This window comes from Vulpes lagopus, chromosome 9 (assembly GCF_018345385.1).
Source record: "Vulpes lagopus strain Blue_001 chromosome 9, ASM1834538v1, whole genome shotgun sequence".
Classification (NCBI taxonomy): Eukaryota; Metazoa; Chordata; class Mammalia; order Carnivora; family Canidae; genus Vulpes; species Vulpes lagopus.
The window spans coordinates 16,575,226-16,602,477 of NC_054832.1; the positions used below are offsets into that span (position 1 = coordinate 16,575,226).

A 27,252-nucleotide genomic window follows, 5' to 3' on the forward strand; every position below is an offset into this window, starting at 1 on the left:
GTTACCTTTTGTTGATTTATGTGGATATTTTATTTAAAGCCTTATAAAACCTAATAATTTAGATACCTTAATAAATAGATACCCACTTATGTAATGCATAAAGCAATGCCAGTCACTGAAAAAATTTTAAGTAGTGTATTTCTACCTTTATGTATACACACATACTCATTCTTTATTGAAGATTATTATAACTTACTCCAGATACATCTTTTGTGGGTTTTTTTAAGGTTTTTAAGATTTTATTTATTTATTCATGTGAGGCAGAGACATAGGCAGAAGAAAAAACAGGCTCCCCAGGCATCCCTCCAGATACATCTTTTATAACTAGGATTTCATTTTGTATGTATAGCTTCTGTAATAAATTTTAAAAGTAAAAAATGCTTCTCAAACTTTTCTATTTTTTAATTATTCTAAAGCATACTAAAGATAATCTAATGCAAAACAAGTACAAAATCTGTTTTATTACTGTGTATGGTTTAAAATACTGTTGACACTTGAATCTTGATATGGTATATGTTCATTAGCTACAAAGATGAATGTGCTCCCTGTCCTTTTCATGATGTACTGTCTGCAGACATGGGAAGTAATAGATCTACATTTTCTATGTAGACTCACAAAATCATGCTGAAATTGCAAGCCTAGAATGTTTATCATTTGTTGCTTAAAATACAATCAGTCTATAGTAATTAGGGCAAGAAAAAGAAATAGAAGACACCCAAATTGGAAATGATTAAAGTTATTCACAAATGGCATGATTTTATATGTACAAAATCCTAAAGAATTCACAAAATATCTATTAGAACTAATAAATTCAGCAAAATGGCAGGATAGGGGCACCTGGGTGGCTCAGTGGTTGAGCCTCTGCCTTTGGCTCAGGTCATGATCCTGGGGTTCTGAGATTGAGTCCCCGCAAGAGCCTCCTTGCAGAGAGCCTGCTTCTCTCTCTACCTGTGTCTTTGCCTCTCTCTGTCTCACATTCAGTCATTTCATAAATAAATAAATAAATAAAAATAAATAAATAAATAAATAAATAAAATAAAATAAAATAAAATAAATCCATAAATAAATTCATCCAACCACATTGGACTACCATTTCTCACCTAGACTAAAGGTTTAAAAATAAGGTTGATGGGATTCCTTGATGGCTCAGTGGTTGAGCGGCTGCCTTTGGCTCAGGGCATGATCCCAGGGTCCTGGGATCGAGTCCCTCCCTCATCAGGCTCCCCATAGGGAGCCTGCTTCTCTCTCTGCCAGTCTCTGCCCCTCTTTCTGCCTCTCATGAATAATACATAAAATCTTAAAAAAAAAAAAGTGGCAGGATAGAAGATCATTAAAATCATTTGTATTTCTATACACTAGCAATGAACATTTATAAGAGCATCTTAGATAATAAAACATCTTAGAGTAAATTTAACCAAGGAAGTACAAGACTCTCTACACTGATTAAGACTTGGGGATCCCTGGATGGCTCAGCGGTGTGGCACCTGCCTTCGGCCCAGGGTGTGATCAGGGATCCGGGATCGAGTCCCACATTGGGCTCCCTGTGTGGAGCCTGCTTCTCCCTCTGCCTGTGTCTCTGCCTCTCTCTGTGTCTATCATGAATAAATAGATAAAATCTTTAAAAAATATATATTGGAAAAAATTAAGACCTAAATAAATGAGAAGATATATTCACATATTGGAAGACTTAATGTCAAAGTGGCAATATTCACAGATTGAGTATAATACCTATCAAAATCCCACTGGCTTTGTTTGCAGAAATGGGAAAGTCTATCCTAAATTCATAATGGAATTGCAAGGGACCCTGAATAGCCAAAACAATCTTGAAAAAAGAGAAACTTGGAAGACCCCTACTTCCCAATTTCAAAAGTAAAATTACATCAGTAAGACAGTATGGCATTGGCATAGAGGATAGATACAAGATCAATAAAATAGAATTGAGAGTCAACAAATAATCCATTAATCTATCGTCAGTTGATTTTTGAAAATGATGTCCAAGATCCTTCAATGGGAAAAGAATAGTCTCTTCAAGAAATGGTGTGCTGGGAAAGCTGGACATCCACATGCAAAAGAATGAGGTTGGACCTCTGCCTCACACCATATATGATAATTAACACAAATGGATCAAAGACCCAAATTTGACCTAAAATTATAAAGTTCACAGAAAATAAAGACAAATCTTTATGACCTTTCCTGAACTAGAGACAAACGCCATTATCTTGATCTTTCCCTGAAATCTGTTGCTCCTTCAGAATTCCTCTTATCAATAAATGCTACTACCATCCAACCAAATGCTGAAGCCAGAAACCTAAAGCTTCCTTCTCTTTCAGATTCCGGCTTATCACCACGTCTTTGTATTCTGCCTCCCAAATACCTCACAATTCTCCATTTCTTCCGCTAGCTCTCTTGACTCATAATCACATGCCTATACTGCAAGAGCTTGCTGATTTGCCTTGCTTCTACTCTTGCCCTGCCATTAATTCTCCATTCAGTAGTCAAAATACTCTTATGGATCTTAGATCTGATATCATTTGCTCATACTCATTAGTGTTATTTTTTCCTACCTCTGGGCTTTTCCACATGCTATTCTGTTTGTGTAGAATGCCTTTCCCTCCACCAATGCATGTCTAACTCCTATCCTTCATTTCTCAGCATAAAAGTCATTATCTTAGAGAAGTTTTCCCAATAGCCCCTTCAATCTAAATGAGATTTACTATGTTAATCTTCCATTTAACACACGACATTTTTATAATTTGTAACAATTACTTTACAGTGTTTACTTGACATCTGTCTCACCATGAGATTATAGGCTTTATAAATCAGGAACTATTTTGTTTTATGATTATAGATCCAGCACTTACATAATACCCATTGTCAATGCTAAATATCATTTGGTCAAATGGATAATGGATAAGGAAAGCAGAATTTTAAGAGCAGAATGGGAAGATATGAAGTTGAAAATGGAGGCCCATGCCTCAAAAAGAGTAGGATCTAGCTAATAGCATCTAATTTTTTTAAAAGATACAAATTTATTTTGATTATATTTTTAGAAGCTACTGCTGTTAGATTTATCAAGCTCCTATGCTGTAAAAGAACATATTTGGGGGGTTCCTGAATGGCTCAGTTGGCTGGGCATCCTGACTTGGTTTGGGCTCCAGTCATGATCTTAGGGTCATGATATCAAGTCTTGCATTGAGTGGGGATTCTGCTTTAGGATTCTCTCTCTCCTTCTATCCCTTACCCGTGCTCACTTGCTCTCTCTGAACTGAATAAATCTTTAAAAAAAAAAAAAAAAAAGATTTTCATTTCAGTTTGCTACTAGTTGTCCACATATTGGGCATTCTCATGAAATTGAAACCCATTTAATAATTATATCTTAGCTTTGCAACTGATGATACAGATAGATCATCAGTAACAATGACTGAAAAGACTGAAAGGTGATAGGGCTTTTCATTTTTGTTTTTTGCTAGCTCTGGAATATTCACATATATAAGATAATATTTACATATTTAATGTGTTATGTTTGTGCATAAAAATATAATTTATATGTAATTGTTTTATATGTATTTTAAGTTATGTTTATATATAAATATTGATGAGAGAGTAGTCATCAGTTAAAGTGTTGAATTAAGAACAGATGGATTTTACTGGTTGAGATTCTTTTGGTTGCAAGCAACAGAAATTCTCTCTGGCTAACTTTAGCAAAAAGGCATATTTTTAAAAGAATGTAAGTTACCTCATGGATGGTCAATACAACCAAAAGTCAGTGGAGAGAACCAGAACTGCTCCAAGCTCTTGCAAGAGTTTTTAAAATAGTTGCCATTAATGTAACACAACAGAGACACCCCCACGTTCATTGATTCCATTTTATTTATTTATTTTTTATTCCATTTTATTTATATTTTAAAGATTTACATATTTTGGGGAGAGAGCACACAAGTGGGGTAAGGGGCAGAGGAGAGGGAGAAGCAGAACCCAACATGGGGCTCAATCCCAAAACCCTTATTAGATCATGACCTAAGCCAAAATCAGAAGTCTGATGTTCAACTGACTGAGCCACCAAAGTGCCTCAATTCCATTTTAGATTTCAAAATTCCCCCATCAAAGAATTGGATTAGTCTTGATGTTCCCCCTATGGTCAGAGGCTAAGGTCACATAATTTAGACATTGTTGAAGAAAATCACCATTACAAGGAAAAGGAAGAGCAAAACCAAAAGCCACCCCAAAAGTTGTCTGTCATAAAGGCTGAGTCACAATTTACTAACATAATTTCTAATGTGTGTTTGAGTCAGTTCTTTGATACGTATGGAGAACTCTCACCTTGTATGCAATATTTAATCCTTACAAAGACCCTAGGAGGTAAAATATGTTATTTTCACTTTAAAAATTAAATGGATACATTAGGTAATTTACTCCATTTCACAGGCGAAAGCAGGACTCTAGTAGGTATGTTTGATTGAAACTTAAGTTCTTAACTACCTTCCCTAACCAGACACTATGGTGGTGCCTTACTCATACGCTCTTGGCAGTCAACATTCTGGTATGTGCCACTGGCAACCTCCTGCCAACATCTGTTAACCCCACCTGAGGGTGTTTTCGTGGTCCATGCTGGATGTAGGCTGGAAGTGACAAGATATAACATCCCTGGGAATAACTTCAATGAGGTATAGGTAGAAGCTGATGAATAGTAACACGCTAGTTCCCTTGCTCCTGGGATGTGCTCTACACTTTGTCTCTCGTCTCCCCTGGGTTTGAACCCTAGATCTTGAAACAGCGTTATCCAAGCCTAGGCTGCTTGAAACTGCACTGTCTCTACCACTACCTTCCTTCCCTGTCTCACTTCTCTCCCTTGCCTGTACTTCTTGGCATCACATCCCAAATAACCACTTGCTCTCACATCCTTTCTTCAGGATCTGCTTTAGGGAGACCCGAATCTATGACACTTCCTTTATAAAGTAAAAGAAAAATATGAAATTCCCTAAACAACAATGGCAATTTTTTTTGTTTCTGAGCTGTTATTGAACCTCACAGACCAGCATTAATTTCCTCATTATTGCGACAGCTTAACAATTTCCAAATGTATTCCCATTTCAAAGATTGTCTTTATTATTTTGTAGCAATGTTAAATTATTCTGTTTTCAAGAGGAAAAATCTGGAAGCTTCATGTTTGGGCTATGTAATTTTAGTATGCAAAGGTTGGAAATGAAATCACTACATTTGAGCAATCAACCCTGCCAACATCCGAATTCTGGCTGAGAGTCAGAGAACAGCACTTAACATGCAGTGAGAGGGCTCTTGGAATACCACTACCTTCAGACCACATGCCAAATCAAAGTGATTTAAACATCCAAAATATATGAGACTAAAACATTTACTGGATCGAGGAGTGCCAAAAATGGGCACCCTGGACATGCAGACATTGTGAGCTACAAATATTGGTTTAAAGGACCATTGTGAAACTTCAACTTGCTTAAAGATTGACTTGGGGGAAAAAAGGAGGGGGCCTGTTGCAATAGATAATGTATTCATGAAATAATTTGGAAACTGATTACGTGTGATGAATCTTAATTATAGCTATTTACTGTGGTGAATATTTAGGAAAATCAGGGTCTTAAAAAAAGACACAAGCTTTTGCTTTAATTATTTAGGAAGAAAAATAAGTTACCCCAATCTTATGTTCTATAATTATTTTTTTTCATTCAATTTACATGTTTTATATTTAGGACCACAGCATATGTCTCTTTTCTGTTTCTTCCTCAAATTTTTCCTAAGTCTCCTTCCCCACCCCACTAGGGAGGAAATGCGATTTACCATCATCACTCAAATGAATTCCCTGGTATTTTATGAACTTTCACCTCACAGCTGTTGCATGAAATATAATCCCAATGAAAATGTCTATCCAAAATGACAGTTTTCTAGTATTCTTATATGAAATAACCTTGCAGAAGAAGAAACAAAGATAACATATTTTCTTTCATCTAAAAATAGGCTAATCCAGAAATACACCAAAATGCTAATAGTGGTTAGGGAGAACCATAAATGGGTTCTTACCTCTGTTGTTGTCATTTTAAGTTTCTGTAAAGTGATTGTATTTCTTTGGTAATGAAAATATTAAAAATGTTAAAGTTGCTTTTAAGCTATAATTCTTAGTTATGAAATGTGAAGTATCTAAAGGAAGGGAAAAATCAGGAAAAAATTATGTAGTTCTTTAATTTTTATATTGTCCTTCAACTGTCTTTGGGCAAGTATATCTCAAAAAAGTTGTTAAAAGTCTGCATATCTCTGCATGATCAGAAAAGAGGTGTGTGACCCTTGGTACATGCATAACATAAGCATGGCATTGTATCACCTTGCCAGCTATAAATGACATAACTCTCATCCAGCTACGAAACGGAGGAAAGAAATGTGTAAGGAGGTAGATAATAAAATATCTGACGTACAAAACAGCTGAGAAATTAACGAGAAGCCCAAACTAATTGGTCTCTATTTTCAAATTATGGTATTCATAATTAAAATGAGATAATGGTATAGTTAAAATACATTGCAAATGACAAGACACAAAACCAGTATGTTATTATTAGAGTATTCTAATTATAGTCATGAAAGCAGAGACTGTCTGTCTTGTCCAATTAATATTTTTTTAAAGATTTTATTTATTTATCCATGAGAGACACACAGAGAGGCAGAGACAGAGGTAGAGGGAGAAGCAGGCTCCATGCAGAGAGCCTGATGTGGGACTCGATCCCGGGATTACGGGATCACGACCCCAGCCGAAGGCAGATGCTCAACCGCTGAGCCACCCCAGCATCCCTCCAATTAATATTTTCTGAATTTATGTGTCTGTGTACATACATACTATTATCGAGGCTCTACTGTGTACAATGCATTAGGAGAGAGAAAAATGAAATATGATCCCTGTCCCCTAAGAAATGTATAATATGGCAAAATTACATGTGAACACACCTAAAGTTCCTCACACCTCAGTTAAGAACTTAAGTTTGCCTTTACAGAAGAATGGATTGTAGGCTTCACTATGCAGTGGAAAAAGAGGGCCTGTGGAGTCAAAACATGGCTTTCAATCTTCAACATGTTCTCCAAAAAAGATATCTTTTGTAACGGTAATAGGGCAGAGACATTTGCTGCTCACCAAAATGTCCTTGTACTCTCCTACATTTCCTGTGATTAGGGCTGATCAAAGAGCTCTAAGCAGAAGTGCCATGTGTCACTTGTAAACCGAAACATTTAACAGCTGGTAGAAATATCTTTTCCTCCCTGTCTGAGCAACCTAGAAGACATGTATTCCAAAAGGTATAGCCAAAAAGAGGGAGCAGCCTAGCACCCTGAGTAACGATTTGGTAGGAGCTGACCCAGAGAGTTACTGAGAGCTATAAGAAAACTTAATGAGTAAGAGATAAATCACAATATGTTAAACTGAGATTTCTTGCAGGATTGTTATAGCTTCGTCTATTCTGAAAAATAGAAATATTTCCTTGATGGTTGTTGAGCCTGTGATGGAAGAATCAGTGTGAAAGTAAGACAGATCTGCTTGGTTTTAGGTGGCTAGAAATTGTTGTTTTTCTGTGCTGTCTCCTCAATGGAAAAGGCCTGACCAACCTCCAGCTCTGTCCAGGCTTCTGCTACCCAATATTTAAACCTGAATAAACCCTCTGGTTCCACAGCTTATGGGACTTGACTAAGGTAGTCTTCTTGAGTCTCAGTTTTCTTGTCTATGAAATGGAGGATGTATAAACAAATAAAAAAAAAAAAGAAATGGAGGATGTAGTAAGTACTAATATTTATAGGATTGTTTTGAAGATTAAATCATATAGCAAGCACCTAGCTCAGTGCCTGACAGGTTGAGGTGCTTATAAGAGTTGTTTGCCTCCCCTATGTTTTATCTGAAGCCAGTGGTTCTCAACACTGACTTGACTTTAGAATCATTTGGGAAGGTTTCTGGCTTTTGTTTTTTGTTTTTTGTTTTTAAATCAGTGCCTGGGATCCCTGGGTGGCGCAGCGGTTTAGCGCCTGCCTTTGGCTTCGGGCGCAATCCTGGAGACCTGGGATCGAATCCCACGTTGGGCTCCTGGTGCATGGAGCCTGCTTCTCCCTCTGCCTATGTCTCTGCCTCTCTCTCTCTCTGTGACTATCATAAATAAATAAATAAAAAATTAAAAAAAAATAAATCAGTGCCTGTATCCCAACCTAAATCAAATAATCAGAATCTTTGGAAGTAGAACTGGCGGGGGAGGCTGGGGGGAGCTATTGTTTAAAAGCAGTAGATGACTCTTTTGTCTAACCAGGGTCAAGAACCATTTTCTGAGGCAATGTACAAACAAAATGCTCTTTGATAACAGAATTTTTTCAAAAGTGCCTTCAAAAAGTACACAGTATGACCACTTGCAGCTTTGAAGAAGGCTTATTTATAGGGGCGCCTAGGTGGCACAGTGATGAGCATCTGCCTTTGGTTCAGGTCCTGATCCCAGGATTCTGGGATCAAGCCTGCTTCTCCCTCTGCCTGTGTCTCTGCCTCTCTCTCTGTATGTATCTCTTATGAATAAATAAAATCTTAAAAAATAAAATGAAATAAAAAATAAGGCTTATTTATAAATGACAGATGAAAAGAGTCAATAAGTTGTTACTGGATGCTCTCAGGGACTCTAGGGCATTCTGATAAGCAGAACTGTAGATAAACCCAGTGATGTTGCAATGAAAAGTACAGGCTCAGATAAGAATTTACATTGCTTACAATAAGTATTTTGACTCTGTTACGAGCTGAATTACTATGTCCCCCCTCAGAACCTGTGTTGGAAGTTCTAACCTCGTCAGAATGTGACTATTTGGAGAAAAGATCTTTGCAGAGGGAATTAGGTAAAATGAGGGCTTTAGGATGGACCCTAATTTTGTATGATTGGTGTCCTTACAAGAGAGGAATTTGAACACAGACATGTACAGAGGGAAGATGATGTGAACCCTGGGAGAAGACAGCCATCCACAAGTCAAAGAGAGAAACCTGCAACAGATCTCTCTCTTACAACCCTGAGAAGGAACTAATCCTGCCTTGACCTCCGGACTTGTAGCCTCTGCAACTGTGAGAAAAATACATTTCTTCTGTGTAAGCCACCCCATCTGTGGAAGCCCTAGCAAACGAATATACCTCTGCTTACAGCGAAAGCATGTGGTAGGATATTTTGGTGAGTGGGTGGGAGAAATAGCCACTTACCTCCACTTTATTAAGAGATGTTCAGAGAGGAGATGGATTTTTATAAAGTCCTTGAAGTTGTGTACTTTGTTTGATGGGAAGGTAATTTAAAATATTAGAGAAGGCTGCCTGTGTCCAGGAAATGTGAATCATTGTGTCTGCTGGCTCACAGCCATCTCCTGAAGGAACTGCTTCTGCTCACAGCCTCTGTTGCCCACATAAAGCTGCCCCTTCCCCCACAAACTGCCCACCCTCCTGCCATGGCAGATTAGACTAAACTAACCTTTTAAGAAGAGATGTGCTGGACCAAGCAGATTCTCTCTTTAGATGTTGGAATTGGGACACTGAGAACCAGGCCATTTAGCTCTAATGAACAAAGCTGAACAGTCATATTGGACTCCAGGGCTAAGGCCACTTGGCCGGGGCATGTTCTAGAGGAGTCTTGAAAAGGAGAGTCAAGGGAGGAGAGAATGGCGTGAACATGCAGGAACAAACAGTAGCTTTGGCTTCTTTTATTGAGCTAGCTTGAATGGGTTTCTGTACCACAACCAGAAGAGTGCTAAGTGGAACAGCATGAAATCAACAGAGGAAATCAGAGCCAAACTCCTGCCCTAAGAGGTCACAAAAAAATACGCCTACTCTCTCTACCACACAGATTCCTAAGACTTTCAAGCTAGGAAGACCCTAGAGGGCAGCATCAGCATGCCATGGCCAATATTTACTGAAAAATTAAGGCCCTTTGCATGAACTATCAACTCTTTGAGATGAACACAATAATTGTAATATTATCTTCATTTTGAAGATGAGTAGAAATACAAGTTAAGAAACCTGCCTTGAGGGGCACCTGGGTGGCTGGCTCAGTGTTTGAGCAGCCTTTGGCTCAGGTCTTGATTCCAGGGTCCTGGGATTGAGTCCTGCATCGGGCTCCCCACAGGAAGCCTACTTCTCCTCTGCCTATGTCTCTGCCTCTCTCTGTGTCTCTCATGAATAAATAAATAAAATCTTTAGGAAAAAAAAGAAAAAGAAAGTTATGTTGAGTCATATAGTTATTGTGGAAAATCAATTACAAAAAAATGGCCACGGTTGTTTATTTTTCCTGTATCCTCATCCTTTGCAGTGTGACTTTGCAGCTGCTCCCATCAAGAGGTGGCATCTGGGCTGGCCCTGTGACTTGTTTTGACTAGTAGATCATGGCAGAAATGACAAGTGTGTCAGTTCCGAGGCTAGCCATAAGAAGTCTTAAACATTGCTTCTCAATTTCTTAGAACTCTGCATGTGAATGAGTCCAGGCTATGTTCTATTGGAAGATGAGACACATGTGGTCACCCTATGATCAATAACCAACCACCCAAGGGAGGGGGACTGAGGCCATCCTAGATGAGCCAGCACCTAGATGATCCACTGACCATCAGCCAACTGCCAGCTACATGAACGAGTCTCTCCTAGACCAAGCAGCCTCTAGACAACCCACCTGCTAACTATGATGCATGAGTGAATCCAGTCAAGGTCAACCAAACCTGGCCCAGATCAGCAGAACCACCCAGCTGACCCACAGGTTTAGGAGCTACATAACTGCTTGGGCTTTTAAGCCACTAAATTTTTTTTTTTTTTAATTTTTATTTATTTATGATAGTCACAGAGAAAGAGAGAGAGGCAGAGACACAGGCAGAGGGAGAAGCAGGCTCCATGCACCGGGAGCCCGATATGGGATTCGATCCCGGGTCTCCAGAATCACGCCCTGGGCCAAAGGCAGGCGCCAAACCGCTGGGCCACCCAGGGATCCCTTAAGCCACTAAATTTTTATGGGTTTGTTATGAAGCAACAGTTGCTGATGCAGAGGATCTGGGACTTGAACAGAAGACCGTCTGACTTCCAACACCAGAGAATGCTCTCAAATCCTGTGTCCCTTGTAGCCTGGCTAATGCAATACCGTCCTTCTAAGAAGGAGTGCATGTAACGTCTTCATTAGATTTTAGGATTGGTCAAGGTGGGTTCAAAACCCTTTACCTTGTAGGTCACAGGGCAACTGACTGGCAGCTTAACCTCTCCAAACATTGGCATCCTCATTATGTTAACTTCAAGCAATACAAACTACTTCACACAGACCCCAGGAAGGTAAAACAAGATAGTATATCTAAAGTGCCCAGGGTTTAGTGAGCTGCATGGGTTTTCCTGGAAGATGGACATTTGCAGTGCTCCAAAAGTTCTTGAAGACCGAAGAATTTCCCTTTCGGTGTTGATATCCAACCAACTGACAGTTTTAGGAATGAATATGTCTTCTTAGAGATAATGACTTTTGATGGCTTGTAGCCTTTGGTTCTACAAGAATGCAATAACTTTTTCCTCAATTATAAACATTTTTCTAGATCACTGTTTCTCAAAATAAACCTACAGTTCACTTGCCTGAGCCTCACCAGCTGCCTGGCAGATTCATAGCCTCATCCCAGACCTACTGAATTAGAGACTCTCCCAGGAGCAGAGTCTGAGAACCTACATTTTAAACAAGTTACCGGTAATTTTCACACACATTAAAATTTAAGAGTTGCTGCCCTAGACTCCTCTGCTAAGACTTTGAAATATAGTGAAGTATTTCATCTTCTCACTCTAGTACTGCTTTTTAGTTGGGTGTTCCTCTAGTGTTACTCATGTCCCAAGATTTTAGGTCAAAAAAGATAACAATGGCACCATTTTTTTTTTCTCCCAGAGATGGTGTTGACATAGCCACTAACTTTTTGGTGAAAATAGACCACATAGCAATGATTGAACCAACCCAGATGACACCATGATTTAAAAAAAAAAAAAGTGCATCAACATGTTACTCCTTGAATAAACACTGGGAAATCCATTTTTCCTGTTTTTCTTGTTTTGCATCTGCAATCTCATAGTCCTGTATGTATTATAGTCTTATGCTAGCTAGATACAGAAACGGGAAGAGTGGGATGGGGAGAACATTACTAAGAATATTACCTTGTTTTTACTGTTGTTATTATCAACAACATTCCTATTTCCACAAAGCAAGCATTCAGAGGAATAGGAAATGACTTGACCCTAAACTGACTTTGGAAGTTTGTTCAGTCTGAACCAGCTTTAGCCTGAACGTTTTTGTTTACCTTCGGAACTAGCCATTGGAGAGCACTGTGGGAGTATGTCACTAAGGCTAAATTCTTGAGTTCACCTACCTGTAATTAAAACTTTAAAGTGTCTTCTTCATTTGACGTCTTTCCAGCTGATCTGTTTTCAAGGTATCATGTGTGTGTGTGTGTGTGTGTGTGTGTGTGTGTGTGTGTGTTTTTAAAGACTTTGTCACCAAAAGGGGAAAAAGGAAAAAAATAATAACAGAAGGAACTACTACAAAAAAGTGCTTTTGGAAGCCTATTCCTCTTCAGATGACACAAGTGCTTAGAACTTTTGATTCAAATCTCTTCATTTCCTACAAATATTTTTTTTTCACTGTTCCAAATACGGAAGAGGCTCTGAATAGCAAAAGTGCTGTGCTTTTTAAAAACCTGCTGGACAACTTTTCATCTCTAGCAGTACTGAAGTTTTGCCATACCAGACTGTGTATGACAAACTGCAAAACATATGCATAAAAAATCTAGACTCTTCTAATTGTGCCAATGCATGGCTAAAAACTTACTTCTGGAGCCACACAGCTGTTGAAATCAGTCATATTTACAATTTTTACAAATGAGTTTATTTTAATAAAAACAAGTTACTCTGTGAGCATGATCTCTAAACAGATTTATGTGGGCTGGCACAATCTGCTATGCTAAACATATATTCATATTGCTTGGGTCTGCAAGCAGGGTTTTTTTTTGCGTGTGTGTGTGTGTGTGTGTGTGTGTGTGTGTGTGTGTTTGAGGGTGATAACAGTCTTGCTTTGTACAAGGATACCAAATAATTGGCAGCAATTCAGCCAAGGACACTGTTCTAAGCACTGTGCTGTTGAAGTTGTTTTCCTGGACAGAATTGCCCTTTGGGCATGGCCCTAAATTGGGAGGACTCTGGGCTGCTGGCATTGGGCAGTGAACCAGGCAGACAGCTTACAGTGAGAAGGAGGTGATTCTATAAAATGGTACTAAGAGGATGAGGAGGAGGAGAAAAAGAAGGGAAGGAGGGATAGAAGAAGGGAAAGGGAGAAAGGGAGAGAGAGGGAGAGGGTGAGATTTCTATTCATCAGTCCATACCCTTAAAGGGATCTCTTTTTGTATTCCATCTTGGTCTCGTCTCACCTCTCCCTTTGACTGATGTTTTTATGCTCATGTTTTTCACTTGGTTACTCGACTGTAGCCTCCTTGAAGACAGAAATATTACCTGACTCAGCTTTGCATCTCCCACAGTGCCTGGTGGACGCTGGTGCTCAAAAACCTAGCTATTAAATGTATGAACAAAAGAATGCATTTCTGTAACTGAAGCATTTCCTTTCCACAGAAAGAAGTCCTAAGGGCACGGTACTGCCCCCTAGGGGGCGTCCTGAAATTTTATGGGGGCAGTTTTTGTTCAGTAGTTCTCGTACTGGGGCCAGAGTGTTTACACAGTGCAAAACATATTTTATTGTTTTCCTTGATATTAATATAGTATTTTCGAACTCTCTCTTTTTCCACCTTTATAACATTACACTGGTTTATTGAATTTATTTGTGTAGTTTACATTATCTGTGAATTTAACTCTAGGAGAGTGAAGTGGTGTTACATTTATGTTGTAAATACGGGGATGTTGAGTATGGTAGGGTTGAGTACCTCTGCTTATAAGATCATCAAGCTTTGCTTGCTTCTGCTTCCCCAAGTTCTAGGATTCTAAGACGAAACATACAAATAAAGAAGCTGGTGTACATTGATTTCAACAATCAGGCTTTCACTTTAAGCAACTGCACGTTTTAGGATTAATGTGGCTCAGGGAAGCATTGCTGTCAAAGCACAGAGGGTCCAGCGTCCAGGCTCATGAATCTGTGCAGAGCGGCTTGGAGAGTGAAACATCTCTCATCCCTTTGGTTTGCACGTTTCATAATTTTGAAAGTGATGGTGGAGGGGTGGTGAGGAGGGGCGGTGACGCCGTTCGGTTTTTCCCAAAGCCTGGGTGCTTGGCTGGCCCCCCTCTCTGCAGGACTAGTGCACATGGAAGCTGTCCGGGTTTGAAGAGCTCGGCTGGAAAAGGAAGCCTTTCAGCAGAGCGGCTCGTAAGAGTGGAAAGGAGGGTTCCAGGGGAGCAAAGGGTGGCTCCATCAACGACAGTTGGAAGTGAGGCTGAACTGAACTTTGGGTGTCAGCGGGTGGAGCTGCGGTTTGTGGTGGAGTGGGGACCCGGAGGCGAGAAGAGGCGGGGCGGAGGTTGACAGAAGGTGGGGCTTCGGGCTGGGATCCAGCCCGGCCTCGGCCAGGCGGGGCTTCTTTTTGACAGTGGGCGGGGATTCCGATGAGGGGGCGGGGCTTGGGCGGACGGGCCCGGGAGACGGGGCTTACGCTGACAAGGGGCGTTCCTTGAGGTCCGGCGGTGACAGTAGCAAGGCGGAGCGCCCAGAGGGCGGGCCCACAAGTGACAGGAGGAGGGAACCGACCCGAGTTAAGACGAGGCTTCTGCTGATAGCGCAAGGGGCGGGGCCGCTCCGCGATCCGGAGAAGGCGGCCCTTCTGCTGACAGAGGGCGGGGCCAGCGCGACCAGGGGGCGGGGCCAGCGCGACCAGGGGGCGGGGCCGCTCCGCGATCCGGAGAGGGCGGGCCTTCTGCTGACAGGGGGCGGGGCCACCGCGGGCAAGGGGCGGGGCCGCTCCGCGATCCGGAGAAGGCGGGTCTCCTGCTGACAGGGGGCGGGGCCAGCGCGGGCAAGGGGCGGGGCTTCTGTTGACAGAGGGGCGGGGCGGCGCCCTACCTCCCAGTGCGCCAATCCTGAGGGTAGAGGCCGGGGTCGGACCCCAGGGGAGCCGCGGGGTCCGGGAGCCGAGAGCCCGGCGCGGAGCGGGGTGGGGGCGCGCGGGGACGGCGTGCGCGCGGGAGGGCCCCGCCTCGGCCGGCTCCTTCCCTCCCTCCCCGCCCCCGGTCGGCCGCCGGGGCGCGCGCCTCGCCTCGCACCCCCACCCCCCGACCCTCCGCGCTCCGCGGGGCCCGCCGAGCTGCCGAGGCCGTGTGCCGGCCCGCCGAGCGGTTCCGGGTGTAGGGTTCACAGGTCAGAGTTGACTCCCTGAAAAGTGCAGCCGGTTTGAAATGCAAGATGGCGGCGGCGGGGCGCTGAGAGGCGCGGCGGCCCCTGCAGGTAGCGGCGCGAGCGGGCTCCGGGACCAGCGGGCCGGGACGCCCGGGGGGCCGCGGGGGGGGCGCGGGGAACCGGCAGCGCGGGCCGGCCGGGGGAAGGCGGCTCCGGGGCAGGGACCCCGGGGGCTCCGCGCGCCGGCGGTGGCGGCGGCGGCGGCGGCGGCGGCTGGCGAGGAGGACGCGGCGCGGGGCGCCCGAGGGGGAGGGACCCCGCCTGCCTGCCGGCCTCGGGGAGTCGCCGCCGAGGGACGGCCCCTGAGGTTCCCTCGCGCCCTCGGGGTGTCTGCGGCCGTGGAGGGAGCTGGCGGGGGGCTCTGGGAGGAGTCATGTCAGCCCCCGTTCTTACGGGAGCACCGAGCAACTTGGGACTGGAGCGGAGTGAAGACGCGGCCGCCGGGGCGGGGGGGCGCGCCGCGGGGCGCGGGGAGGGTCCTGGCGGAGGTCGGGAGGCCCGCCCCGCGGGGGCGCGCGCCGGCTGGTGGGTGCTGCCCCCGGGGCGGCGAGCGGAGCCCCCCTTGCGGAGCTGAGCGCAGTCGGCGTCGGAGCCCCCGGGCAGCGCGCCGCGGGAGGGCTGCCCCCCACTTGACGGAAGGCTCGGCGCCCATCTCGGGGCCAGGCCGTGCCCGCCCCTGGGGGGCAAGACTCGGAGTCGAGTCCCGACGAGCTCTCTTCCGTTTAGAGGCCGACTGGCACTCCGAAGTTCATTCAAGAGAATGGAAGCGGTCCCCGTCCCCGTGCAGGAGGGAGACGAGGGAGGCCCCACCGGGCACTCGCCCGAGCCTCGGGGCCTAACGGGAACAGCCTCGCAGTCTCGGCGAGGGAGGAGGGGCTGCGGAGGGGGTGCGAGGGGACAAGGCGCGGGGGCCGAGGGCACGAGGAGCCCGGGCGGATGATGCCCTTCCCCTGGGGGTTTACCCTGAAGTTGTGGGTAGAGGGACTTGGAATTCTTTGTTCCGTGCACCTCCCTCCACCTCTCCCCCCTGTAGGTAACAGTAAGGAGAGAGCAGAACCCCCACTGGAAGAGAGGGCTCCGTTGGATATCCTGAGTTTAGGTTATAGCGCTGAGCGGAGCGGCCAGCTGTGACCCGGCTCCGGGGAGAGACTGGGGGGGGGGGGGTCGAGGAGTGCGGTGCAGAGCTGGGCAGAGTGCGGATCCTACAGCGCTGTTCTGTCGTCACCCCCCCCCCCCCCCAGCTGAAAACAGAAGGAGCTCATCTTTAAGGGGCGGGGGGGGGGGTGTAAAAAAAAAAGGCTGATAGTTTGTAATGTGATTAGGTGGGGATTGCATGTAACTTGAAAAAGCAATTCTCTTGGAGGTTGAGAATATAACAGAAGAGGGAGGAAAATCACAGGATTGGGAAATAGAGTTCACAGGGAGGAAGCAGCAGCTTTCCCTCCAGGACTAGTGCCTGTTGGTGGGTTTGGAGTGTGTGTGCGTGTGTGCGCGCCTTCCCTACGGTAGTGCACCGTTAGACTTGTTGGTGTTGGTCATTGCATCTCAGTCTTTGTCTGGAAGCTTTAACTTGTCTTACACGGTGTTACGTGGATTGTCCTTGTTTCTGAGAAATTATCCCCCCAAAAGTCGTTATGTTTTTATGCCGTCAGTGAGGATGAACGGGAGTTGGTTTTCACACGGCCTTAGTATATCCATAGAGTTTAAACGATGTTCTTAAGGAGCAATTCTGACTCTTGATTTCAGGCAAAAGAAATGTGGGTGCTGCCAAAGACAATAATGCATAACAGGATGTAAAAGGGCCCTCATGAATATTTTTTCCTCCTAATCTGTCTCTCCTTACTCCAAGCATTAGGGCGAAGCTAACTAATTTTACGCAAAGTAAAATGTAAAGTGTTGGGTTCGTTCAATATAGAAATGATAGCATTTCACTTAAGAGTGAGTCTTTTGTAGAAGTACCTCTTCAAATGCTTTACGTAATGATCAGGATTAAAATGAGAAAAAAAATCAAGTAAGACTTGGGTACCTGATGACAGCTATGATTCATACAGATTTCTTGAACCATTCTAGTATTTTTAAAAGAGCTTTAATGTCTTTCATAGAAATGTCTTCTCAAACACATTTCAAGTGTAAACTAGTTGAGAGCTGCACATTTAGAGCATTATTATACATGTGAGCTATTCTTTGGTTTCCCCAAAGTGCATGTAGCTCTAGTTTTGTATTCAATTCTGAACAGACTAGGCTGGATGAACCAGAGTAGCATTGATGCCAGATGGTTTGAAAATATGCTAAGGCTGAAAACATAAATGTGCTTGTGCTGTGCTTGTACTCATTAATAGTAGATGTCTTTCCCTTATAGCGAGCTTATTATTTCACTGGATTTGGAGGACAGTTCATGAATGATGTAGCAATTATTTCACCTTTGGTGATACTTGCAAGGTTTTTAAAAATAAATATGAATAAAGTTTAACAGTTATTTTATTAGTGACCTTAACAGCGTAGGTGAGGTGCTTCATGTTGAAGATTTTCTCCCTTTTATAACTTACATTAAGATTGAAAGGTGATATTTTAGTGTATTTATATTTTCTTTCTTATACTGTTAATTTGGCACAAAAATGGGTTATTTGAGACTTAATTTGCTGTGAATCATGGCTTTATATTTAAATAGAATTACTCTTAACATTACTAAAATGATTACAAATGTAGCTGAGGAAATAACCTTTTTATATACATTGCATCATTGTGGATGTGGGCTCAAGAGACTCTACTTATTTGAACATTAGCAGTGTTAAAACTTCAGTGCCTAAGCTAGGTTTGAATCTAATATCATATTCATTAATTTAGGGAGGTGTTTGGAAATATCTGTTGCCCTATAGCCAGTGTAACACATCCACTTTTACATCTAAATTTCTTCTAAATTAAAATCCTTCCAAATCATCCTATGTAATCTCAAAGGTAATTTAAACTACATTTAATTGAGGGGGGGAAAAAAGCTGTGATGCTAGCCTTTGAATAATAGCCAATGCTTCTACAATATTACTGATCTATCTTATTGTCTCCTGTTGCTCTGATATATTTGTGGTTGTGAGTAACCAAATTTGAATGGCTGAAGCTGCTAATTTAGATTACTAATAAAAATACATTTGAATTTATATTTTGGGGATCTGTATTTCATACAGTTAATTTTTAAGTAAATGTTTATGTAAATTTTTATATAGTTGCCAAGTTTGGGTCTTAAGGGGTACATAATCTTTGCAGCTTATATAATCCATATCCTATGGTGTATTCAAGAGGTATTAAGATGGTCTTTAATTCCTTTGATTGAAACAAATATGATGATATACTTTGGAAAAAAAGTGTTTTTTTTTTTTAAGATTTTATTTATTTATTCATGAGAGACACAGAGAGAGGCAGAGGCATAGGCAGAGGGAGAAGCAGATTCCATGCAGGGACCCTGATGTGGGACCTGGGATCACACCCTGAGCCAAAGGCAGACGCTCAACTACTAAGCCACCCAGGTGTCCCAGAAAATAAATTTTTATAAGTAGGTTAAGAATGACATTTATTCAAGACAGTCAAAATTTTTTACTTTCTTTTTTTTTAAGTAGCCTCCATACTCAGCGTGGAGCCCAACGTGGGGGCTTGAAGTCACAACCCGAGATCAAGACCTGAGCCAAGACCAAGTGTCACTCAGCCAACTGAGTCACCCAGATACCCAAAGCTGTCAAAATTTTATGCAGGATTTTTGTTTTGAGTTTTTAGATTTAGATTTTTAAAAAATAATATTCTCAAAGCCTATCTAAAAAATCATTGAAGTAGGAACCATATACATATTATTTTTAAACAAAAGAACTTTGTCATTAAATCTTAGTGATTTCATATTTCCCATAGGATTTCTGACTCCCCTTTTCCTCCTTCCCGATGGCCTTTCTGTTTTTTGGGTTATTGTGAGGAATGAAAGGAGATAGAAATTCTGATTTTTATATTTCTAAGCATTTCACTCAATAATTATGTTTTTCTTCTATACAAAATCTATTCCCTTTTAACTTCTAATATTGTCAAAAAGAAGTTTGTTAAAACTTTGCTGGACATGGGCTGTATTTGAAAGTGAGGGAATGGTAATTGCACTACTGAGTATTTACCCCAAAGATACCGATGTAGTGAAATGCTGGGACACCTGCACCCCAATGTTCATAGCAGCAGTGTCCACAATAGCCAAACTATGGAAGGAGCCATGATGTCTTTTGACAGATGAATCAATAAAGAAGATGTGGTATATATACAATGGAATGTTACTCAGCCATCAGGAAGGATGAATACCCACCATTTGCTTCAGCATAGATGAACTAGAGGGTATTAGGCTGAGTGAAGTAAGTCAATCAGAGAAGGACAAACATTATATGGCCTCATTCATTTGGGGAATATAAAAAATAGTGAAAGGGATTATAAGAGAAAGGAGGGAAATTGAGTGGGGATAAGTCAGAGAGGGAGACAAACCATGAGAGACTCCTAACTCTGGGAAACAAAGGGTTGTGGAAGGGGTGCTGGGTGGGGAGATGGGGTAACTGGGTGACAGGCACTGAGGATGGCACTTGATGGGATGAACACTGTTATACTATATGTTGGCAAATTGAATTTAAACAAAAAAAATTTTTTAAGTGAGGGTATGGTGAGGAGGGAACAATTTTTCTTCATAACTACAATAAGATGATTTGTATCAGAGCTTTGTTAGTTCTATGAAACACATTTTAAAATGTGTTATGCATTAATGATTCTCCTTGAAGCTAAGGTCAGAGAAAGTATGTGTATGTTGGGGTGGGGGGGTGTAAATTATGATTGCTTAATGCCTACCTGTTAAAGCCAACTTGTTCTAGCATTGCTTAATATGCTCAAAAGTATGAAGTGGAAAATAAAACTGATTGATTGTTGCCCAGACCTTTAAAATATTTTATAATGTCTCAACATTTAGCAAAGTTTATGTAAAGACTTCCTTTGTTGTATAACTTAAAGCTAATACCTTAAATAAAAGTCAGAAAAATCTAGTTGTGGGGACACCCGGGTGGCTCAGCAGTTGAGTGTTTGCCTTTGGCTCAGGGTGTTAACCCAAGGGTCTGGGATCAAGTCCTGCATCCAGCTCTTTGCAGGGAGCCTGCTTCTCCCTCTGCCTATGTCTCTGTCTCTCTCTCTCTCTGTGCCTACCATGAATAAATAAATAAAATATTTTAAAAAAGAAAAATCTAATTGTGGACTTACTAAGTTTACAAGCTTTACATGGGTTATTTTAAATACATGTTATTAGAGTCCCACTTGAGATGAGTGGGCAATAACATAAGCTAAGTCACTTGTTTAAGACCACCCAGCTAGTAAGTGACAGAGCTGAGATTTGAACCCATGCAGTCTTGGTTCCAAAGCCCAAGGTCTTCATCTTTATTTACAGTCCCATCTTCTGCCAAAACAACTCCTCTGTTTTACTATATAATGTATATAGCTGAGATGACTTCTGTAATTTTTGAAGTTCATTCTAATATTAAAATCTTAAAAGATACTTTGAGTTAGAAGTATTTAAAAATAACCCCAGTGTCAAGAGCTAAAATAACATCGGGCAAGTATACTTTTCATCCAGAAGTATCAAGGAGCTGCTTTGTTGCTCTTCTAGTTGCCTTGTGCCCTTGCAATGTCTCAGCAGCTCTTCTCAAGAGACTCTCATTCGGTAAAATGTCTTGCAATTACTGTGTGATTCAAGAATGGATTCAAATAGGTTACCAATTTCCTATAATATTAATAATTCATTTTGGAAAATAACTTCCCCTCTTTGGCAGCTGTTTCCTATCTTCTCTTCTAGTCCACATCCTGTGGATGGATAGCTAAGGAGCTTCCAAACAAGGAGATACCAGGAAATGAAACTAGAATCCCAGGCTGCAGAGAGCAGGATGCTCTACTGGGCCTACCAGGAAAATGCTCTTTTGCTTTTCATGAAAATAGTGTAACTATTCAGCCTAAGCTTTAACTTAATCTAGAGGTATCTTACTAAAGGGTTGGTGTATTTATTTCTTAAGAGCCTCTTCATGAACATGTATATAATAAAAGAATCAAAGGATAAGGTATTTGGAAGAAATCATCTTCCTTAATATTTATTCGCTTGGTTTATGGAGTTTCAGTGCTTAAAGAACAACAGCTAAAATGCTTTGACTCTTCAAAAGTGCCATTTACTATTATTTATTAAGAGAAGCAGTTACAGTTTTTGTTACGTTTTCCTGATTGGGTTAAATACTCTGAATAATATGTCCCAAGAATTTTGGACACGTATCTCAGTTTTTGGTAAATGATCTTCAGTTTGATTGTATGGTCTAATGCTTACAACACACGGATTGAAAAGCCATCTGGTAGTAGTTTCTTGTAAAAATGAAATAAACACAGGTCATTCTACTAGATAATACATGCTTTGGGGTAGAGTACCGCTAGTTAAGTTATATTGTCTTGTTGCCAGGATTAATAACCACTGCATTCCAATTAATGCATTGTAAACAGGATACAGATATCAGTGGGTTTATGTGTAAACATACAAACATACACTTTCTCCCACCTCTTAGTTTAACTAAATTATCTTTCATAACTTTTGTTATGGGTCTAATATTTTACAGTTCCCAATTTCTTCATCTCTCCTTTTATATTACAGCCTGCATATATCCATCCACATTTTGGAAATTTTTATTGAAAATAACATAATAGTGAAAATAGTATCTGGTTGTTTTATATAATATAAATCCAGTTTTTGAGAATGTTTTAAATTTTGTGTTTCTTAGTAAAATTGGGTTTGACAGTTAAATGCTTCCTTTACAATTTCTATGAGGAAATTAAATTTTTTTCCAAAATTACGTTTATTTTTTAAAAATCAAGGCATATGGGATCCCTGGGTGGCGCAGCGGTTTGGCGCCTGCCTTTGGCCCAGGGCGCGATCCTGGAGACCCAGGATCGAATCCCACGTCGGGTTCCCGGTGCATGGAGCCTGCTTCTCCCTCTGCCTGTGTCTCCGCCTCTCTCCCTCTCTCTCTGTGTGACTATCATAAATAAAGAAAAATTTAAAAAAATAAAAAATAAAAAAAAAATTAAAATCAAGGCATAAACTTTAAAGTCCTAAGACCGTATTATATCTAGGATAATAAAGTGATATTATTATTATTTTTTTTAGGAAATGGCAGATAGGTACTTCAGACCTGTTGGTAATGATGGCCTGAGCTAAACACCTAATTTGAAGGGACACCGTCCGTGTCAAAGAACAGAATGCTGAAGAAGCTATGGCAAGTATGTATTTCATTGTTTGAGTATGATAAAACTCAAATTCTGAATATGTTCACTTTAGATCCCATGACACTATATTTGGCTAACCTCTTAAAAGCTTTCCTTAAAAAAGCAGCAGACTTAGTCTTGATACTGTTAAGAAATGTGCTTTCAAACTTTAAAAATATAGGAGTACTGGCTGCTTTAATTTCAAAGGAAACAGCATCACAGTTCATGATAAATCTATGTGGTATATTAATCATTAATTTTTCAATTAATATTTGTTGAAATACACTGTCAGGCACTATATTCAGTGCTGTGGTAACAGTGGTAAACAAGATAAATGAAGATCATGAGGGCAGATAACTTTAGTGTGGGAAAATTGATCTAGAAATTTTACTGTTTTTTTGCCTATATCCAGAAAAATTCGTCAAGACTTCAGAGAACAACTCCTGAAAATATATTTCCAGTATATAGTCTACTAATAATTATAATTCTAAAAGTTAAGATATTGGTGATTAAGTACTTAGTTTTAGGTTAAGCATGGCAGTATTTAAATATCTGAATATATTTGTACCTAATTACTTTTATATTTTATTTAACTGACATAAATTGGCTTTCATAAGAAACATTAGATCACATACTATAGTGTTGAAATATTTACACTTTAGTCCTATTGTTATTTTAGATAATTCTAGAAAGTACCAAGAAGGATTTTTTAAAGATTTATTTATGTATTTTATTTTTTTATTTTTATTTTTTAATTTTATTTATTTATTCATGAGATACACACAGAAAGAAAGAAGCAGAGATACAGGCAGAGGGAGAAGCAGGGTCCATGCAGGGAGCCCGACGTGGGACTCTATTCCGGGACTGCAGGATCCCACCCTGGGCCAAAGGCAGGCGCTAAACCACTGAGCCACCCAGGAATCCCTATTTATGTATTTTAGAGAGAGAGAGAGAGAGAGAGAGAGAGAGAGTAGGCACATGGGTACACACAGAGGGAGATAATCTTCAAGCAGACTCCCAGCTGAGTATGGAGCCCAAACTGGAGCTTGATCCCATCACCCTGAGATCGTGACCTGAGCCGAAACCAAAAGTTGAATGCTTAACTGTCTGAGCTACCCAGGCACCCCAGATTCTCTAGCTATTAATGTGGTGGTTCAACTTTCATTTTTAAAAAATTGTTAAGAGTCCTTACAAGTTGATATTACCAATACTAATTACTATTATGTTTCAAAGTATTTTTTATAATTGAATGATTATATTCTGAGTAAAATATGTAAGTTATTTTATTTTATAAATGGTGATGATAATAGACAGACAAATGGTTTTTCAGCCTCTCAATGATAATATCACTTGCAGTCAAGAATAGCATTCTTGTGTTAGACTGTCTGTGAAAGATTTAATGTACCTTCTTGGGAAAAGTTAGGGAAAACTTTTACCAGCAAAAAAAATTACTTTGGGGCAATACTATAAACTTTAATAACAAAAATAGTGGATTTCATTATAGTACTTATTTATGTATCACTCTCAATATGTTACTTACCTACCTACATGCCAGCAGAAGATAAAAAACCAGGATAGTGGTTAGTGTTGTAGAAACCTTACAAAAAGACATTTCACTCCTCAAATCTGGGGTCAGTGCTTGCCAGGAGAAATCTGTCCAGCTTAGATTCTTCTTTTAATCTTTAACAGTATTAAGGTTGGCTTTTTCAGGTAGAAAAATATAGGTAGAGAGGATAGAATTTCTAAACCATTAAGCCTTAGTTTAGTATTAGCAAAGAGGATAGAATTTCTAAACCATTAAGCCTTAGTTTAGTATTAGCAAAGGGACCTGAAATTAGTTGATTTTTGGCCAAAGTTTCTTCGGTGCTTCTATTTTTAGCACATTTACTTCTGTCTGTATTCACCTTCATACTTGAATTTTGATCATCTTGAGACCATTTTGGCAATTTTCTTGAGGTTTATCTCTTAGGTAATAATTCTTTTTTTTTAATTTTTTTTAATTTTTATTTATTTATGATAGTCACACAGAGAGAGAGAGAGAGCAGAGACACAGGCAGAGGGAGAAGCAGGCTCCATGCACCAGGAGCCTGACGTGGGATTCGATCCCGGGTCTCCAGGATCGCGCCCTGGGCCAAAGGCAGGCGCCAAACCGCTGCGCCACCCAGGGATCCCTCTTAGGTAATAATTCTTAAAAACATATGCTGTGGGTACAAATTTGAGTTATCAAATTTCTTATTTAATTTTTTTTAGGAAATTAGCCATTGTTTCTAAATATTTTTACATTTTGGCTTTGAAAAGTGCCTAAAGTGTATACAGGCCAAAATGGGTTTGCTTTTTTTAAGTAAAGAAGGTATCTTCTTGGACACCTTTTTCTTTAACATGGTGGATATTCTGTGTTTTAATTTGACCCCATTATTCTTTATTCCTATTATTATTCCGGGAATTCTGTGATTTTGGTAGATTTGTAACTTTTAGTTTGAATATAAACATGCAAAAATAAGTATTTTCAATTGGCTAAACAGAACCCTGACTTTAGAGAATAAGAAATGAAACTAAAGGGATCCCTGGGTGGCGCATCGGTTTGGCGCCTGCCTTTGGCCCAGGGCACGATCCTGGAGACCCGGGATCGAATCCCACGTCGGGCTCCCGGTGCATGGAGCCTGCTTCTCCCTCTGCCTGTGTCTCTGCCTCTCTCTCTCTCTCTGTGACTATCATAAATAAATTAAAAAAAAAAAAAGAAATGAAACTAAATAAAATACAGAATTCTAAGAATTCTCAGTATAGGTCTGAATACATATCCCAAAGGATTTGTCAGTTTATATTTTAGCTACCTTGAGAACAATTTTTAGCTAGTACCAGATCAAAACTAACATAATCCTTAAAAATTATAATTATTTTTTAAGTGTTCGTATTTGATTAAGATTTGGTATGAAAGTTGTTTTTATTCACATAAAATCTTACCAATATAATATGCTTTTGTGGCTAACGAGGCAAGTAAATTATTGTCTGTTAATCATTTAATTTGAAGTATAAGACAGACAAAAAAATAGAGGCATGGAAATTTAGTATAATCACAAGTCTGCATAACCGTAAAAAATTTTAGACTTTTTGTAGCACTAAGCATAGAATTTGAAACAATCTACTATTTATAATGTATTAATTGAGAACTTATTTTTTAATCTAAAATTTAACATTTAATTTAAAGATGTACAACACCATTAAAGTATAGTTTTCTCCAGGAACAGAAAAATAATGATTCTAAGTTCGGATTTACATTTGCTATTTTTACAGGAACATTTTTCTCCTGAATTTGACTGCAGGACTAATTCTGTGAATGAATTTATTTCCCTTGTTTCATTCTTATGCGGTCCACAAATTTAGACATGTACTACTCATACATAAAACTGATTTGTTACAACAGAATTATAGATAATAGTAAATATTTGTTGAATATTCATTGCTATATTTTAATAAATAGAATATTTTATATAGGAAGATGTTTTAATATTCTAATGACTAAGGTAATTTTATTAGTAAGGATTTCACCATTGGAAGTAATTTACTATATAGTAAGCACAGTTGTTCTTTATAACTCCTCTGTAAAAGAGTGTTTAATGAAGTAAAATGTTATAATATATGATACCGATATATTATAAAAGGTTTTTTTTCCAACAAATATTATTGAGGCCTTAATAGGCAATGTGCTGGGCAATTGGAATATATAGCGGAGAGCTAGGTAGACATTCTTTCTGACTATGTAAGAACTGCCGTTGGAACTATCCCTGATATAATGAATTTTGCTTTCATTAAATGCTCTTCTGTAGAGAAACTTTGTTGAAATTATTTTGATGAGTTTAGAATCATGAATTGTTTAAGAAGTATCTTACCCTCAGAAGAAGAGCTAGGATGCAGATGGAACCATGGAAATTGACTTGACCTAGATGCATATGCCTCACATTCTGAGTGCTCCTGCGGGTTCTTAGAACTAGTTTGACTTCTCAGACCGTGGAGCAGGTCCCAAAAGTGTGTGGAATACACTCGAATGCTATACATACTCAGAGATTTCTGCTTCCCCTGATAAAAACCTTTATGTAGCACATGTTTTTGCCCTAAAAATAGAAAGTAAACTTTGTTTCCAGCTCCAGATAAATGACCATCAGAATATTCTAGTCTATTTGCAATTTTAAGGCCTTGAAATTGTTTGTTGTATTTTATAATAAAGCAATGTTATAATAAAGAAAATTTGTAAATAGCACACATAAAAATTTCACCCATAGTTTCATATGAAAATTTCATTTCTTTATACTCTCATCTAGTTTTTGCCCATATGCATACATATTTTCCCAGTTATTTTATAATTAATATGCAAATTTTGTTATGATTTTTGTTATGATTCTTTAAAAAGTTTAGCAGTAAAAGTGGATAAATATTTTTTCATATTCCTACACTTGATCTTAGTCAAAGGCTGAGAGGCGATTTTTTTTATATTCCTTAATTACTCTTGATTACATTTTAAAATAATCATATAATAGTTGATCGGGTTGGGGGTTTTTTGTTATGTTTTTAC

General features: G+C 40.2%; 1 protein-coding gene across 3 annotated transcripts in view; it reads left to right on the forward strand.

Annotated features, from left to right (window-relative positions):
* Positions 1-15,037: 15,037 nt before the first annotated feature.
* The window catches only part of ZHX1 (zinc fingers and homeoboxes 1), a 35,668-nt gene continuing 23,453 nt past the window's right edge, over positions 15,038-27,252 (forward strand). For 2 of the 3 annotated variants that reach the window (XM_041769098.1, XM_041769097.1), the window contains exons 1-2: positions 15,038-15,446; positions 22,588-22,700. The gene's annotated coding sequence lies outside the window, so the exon portion shown is untranslated. The remainder of the gene's footprint in view (positions 15,447-22,587; positions 22,701-27,252) is intronic. The other variant, XM_041769096.1, reaches the window with a different exon arrangement.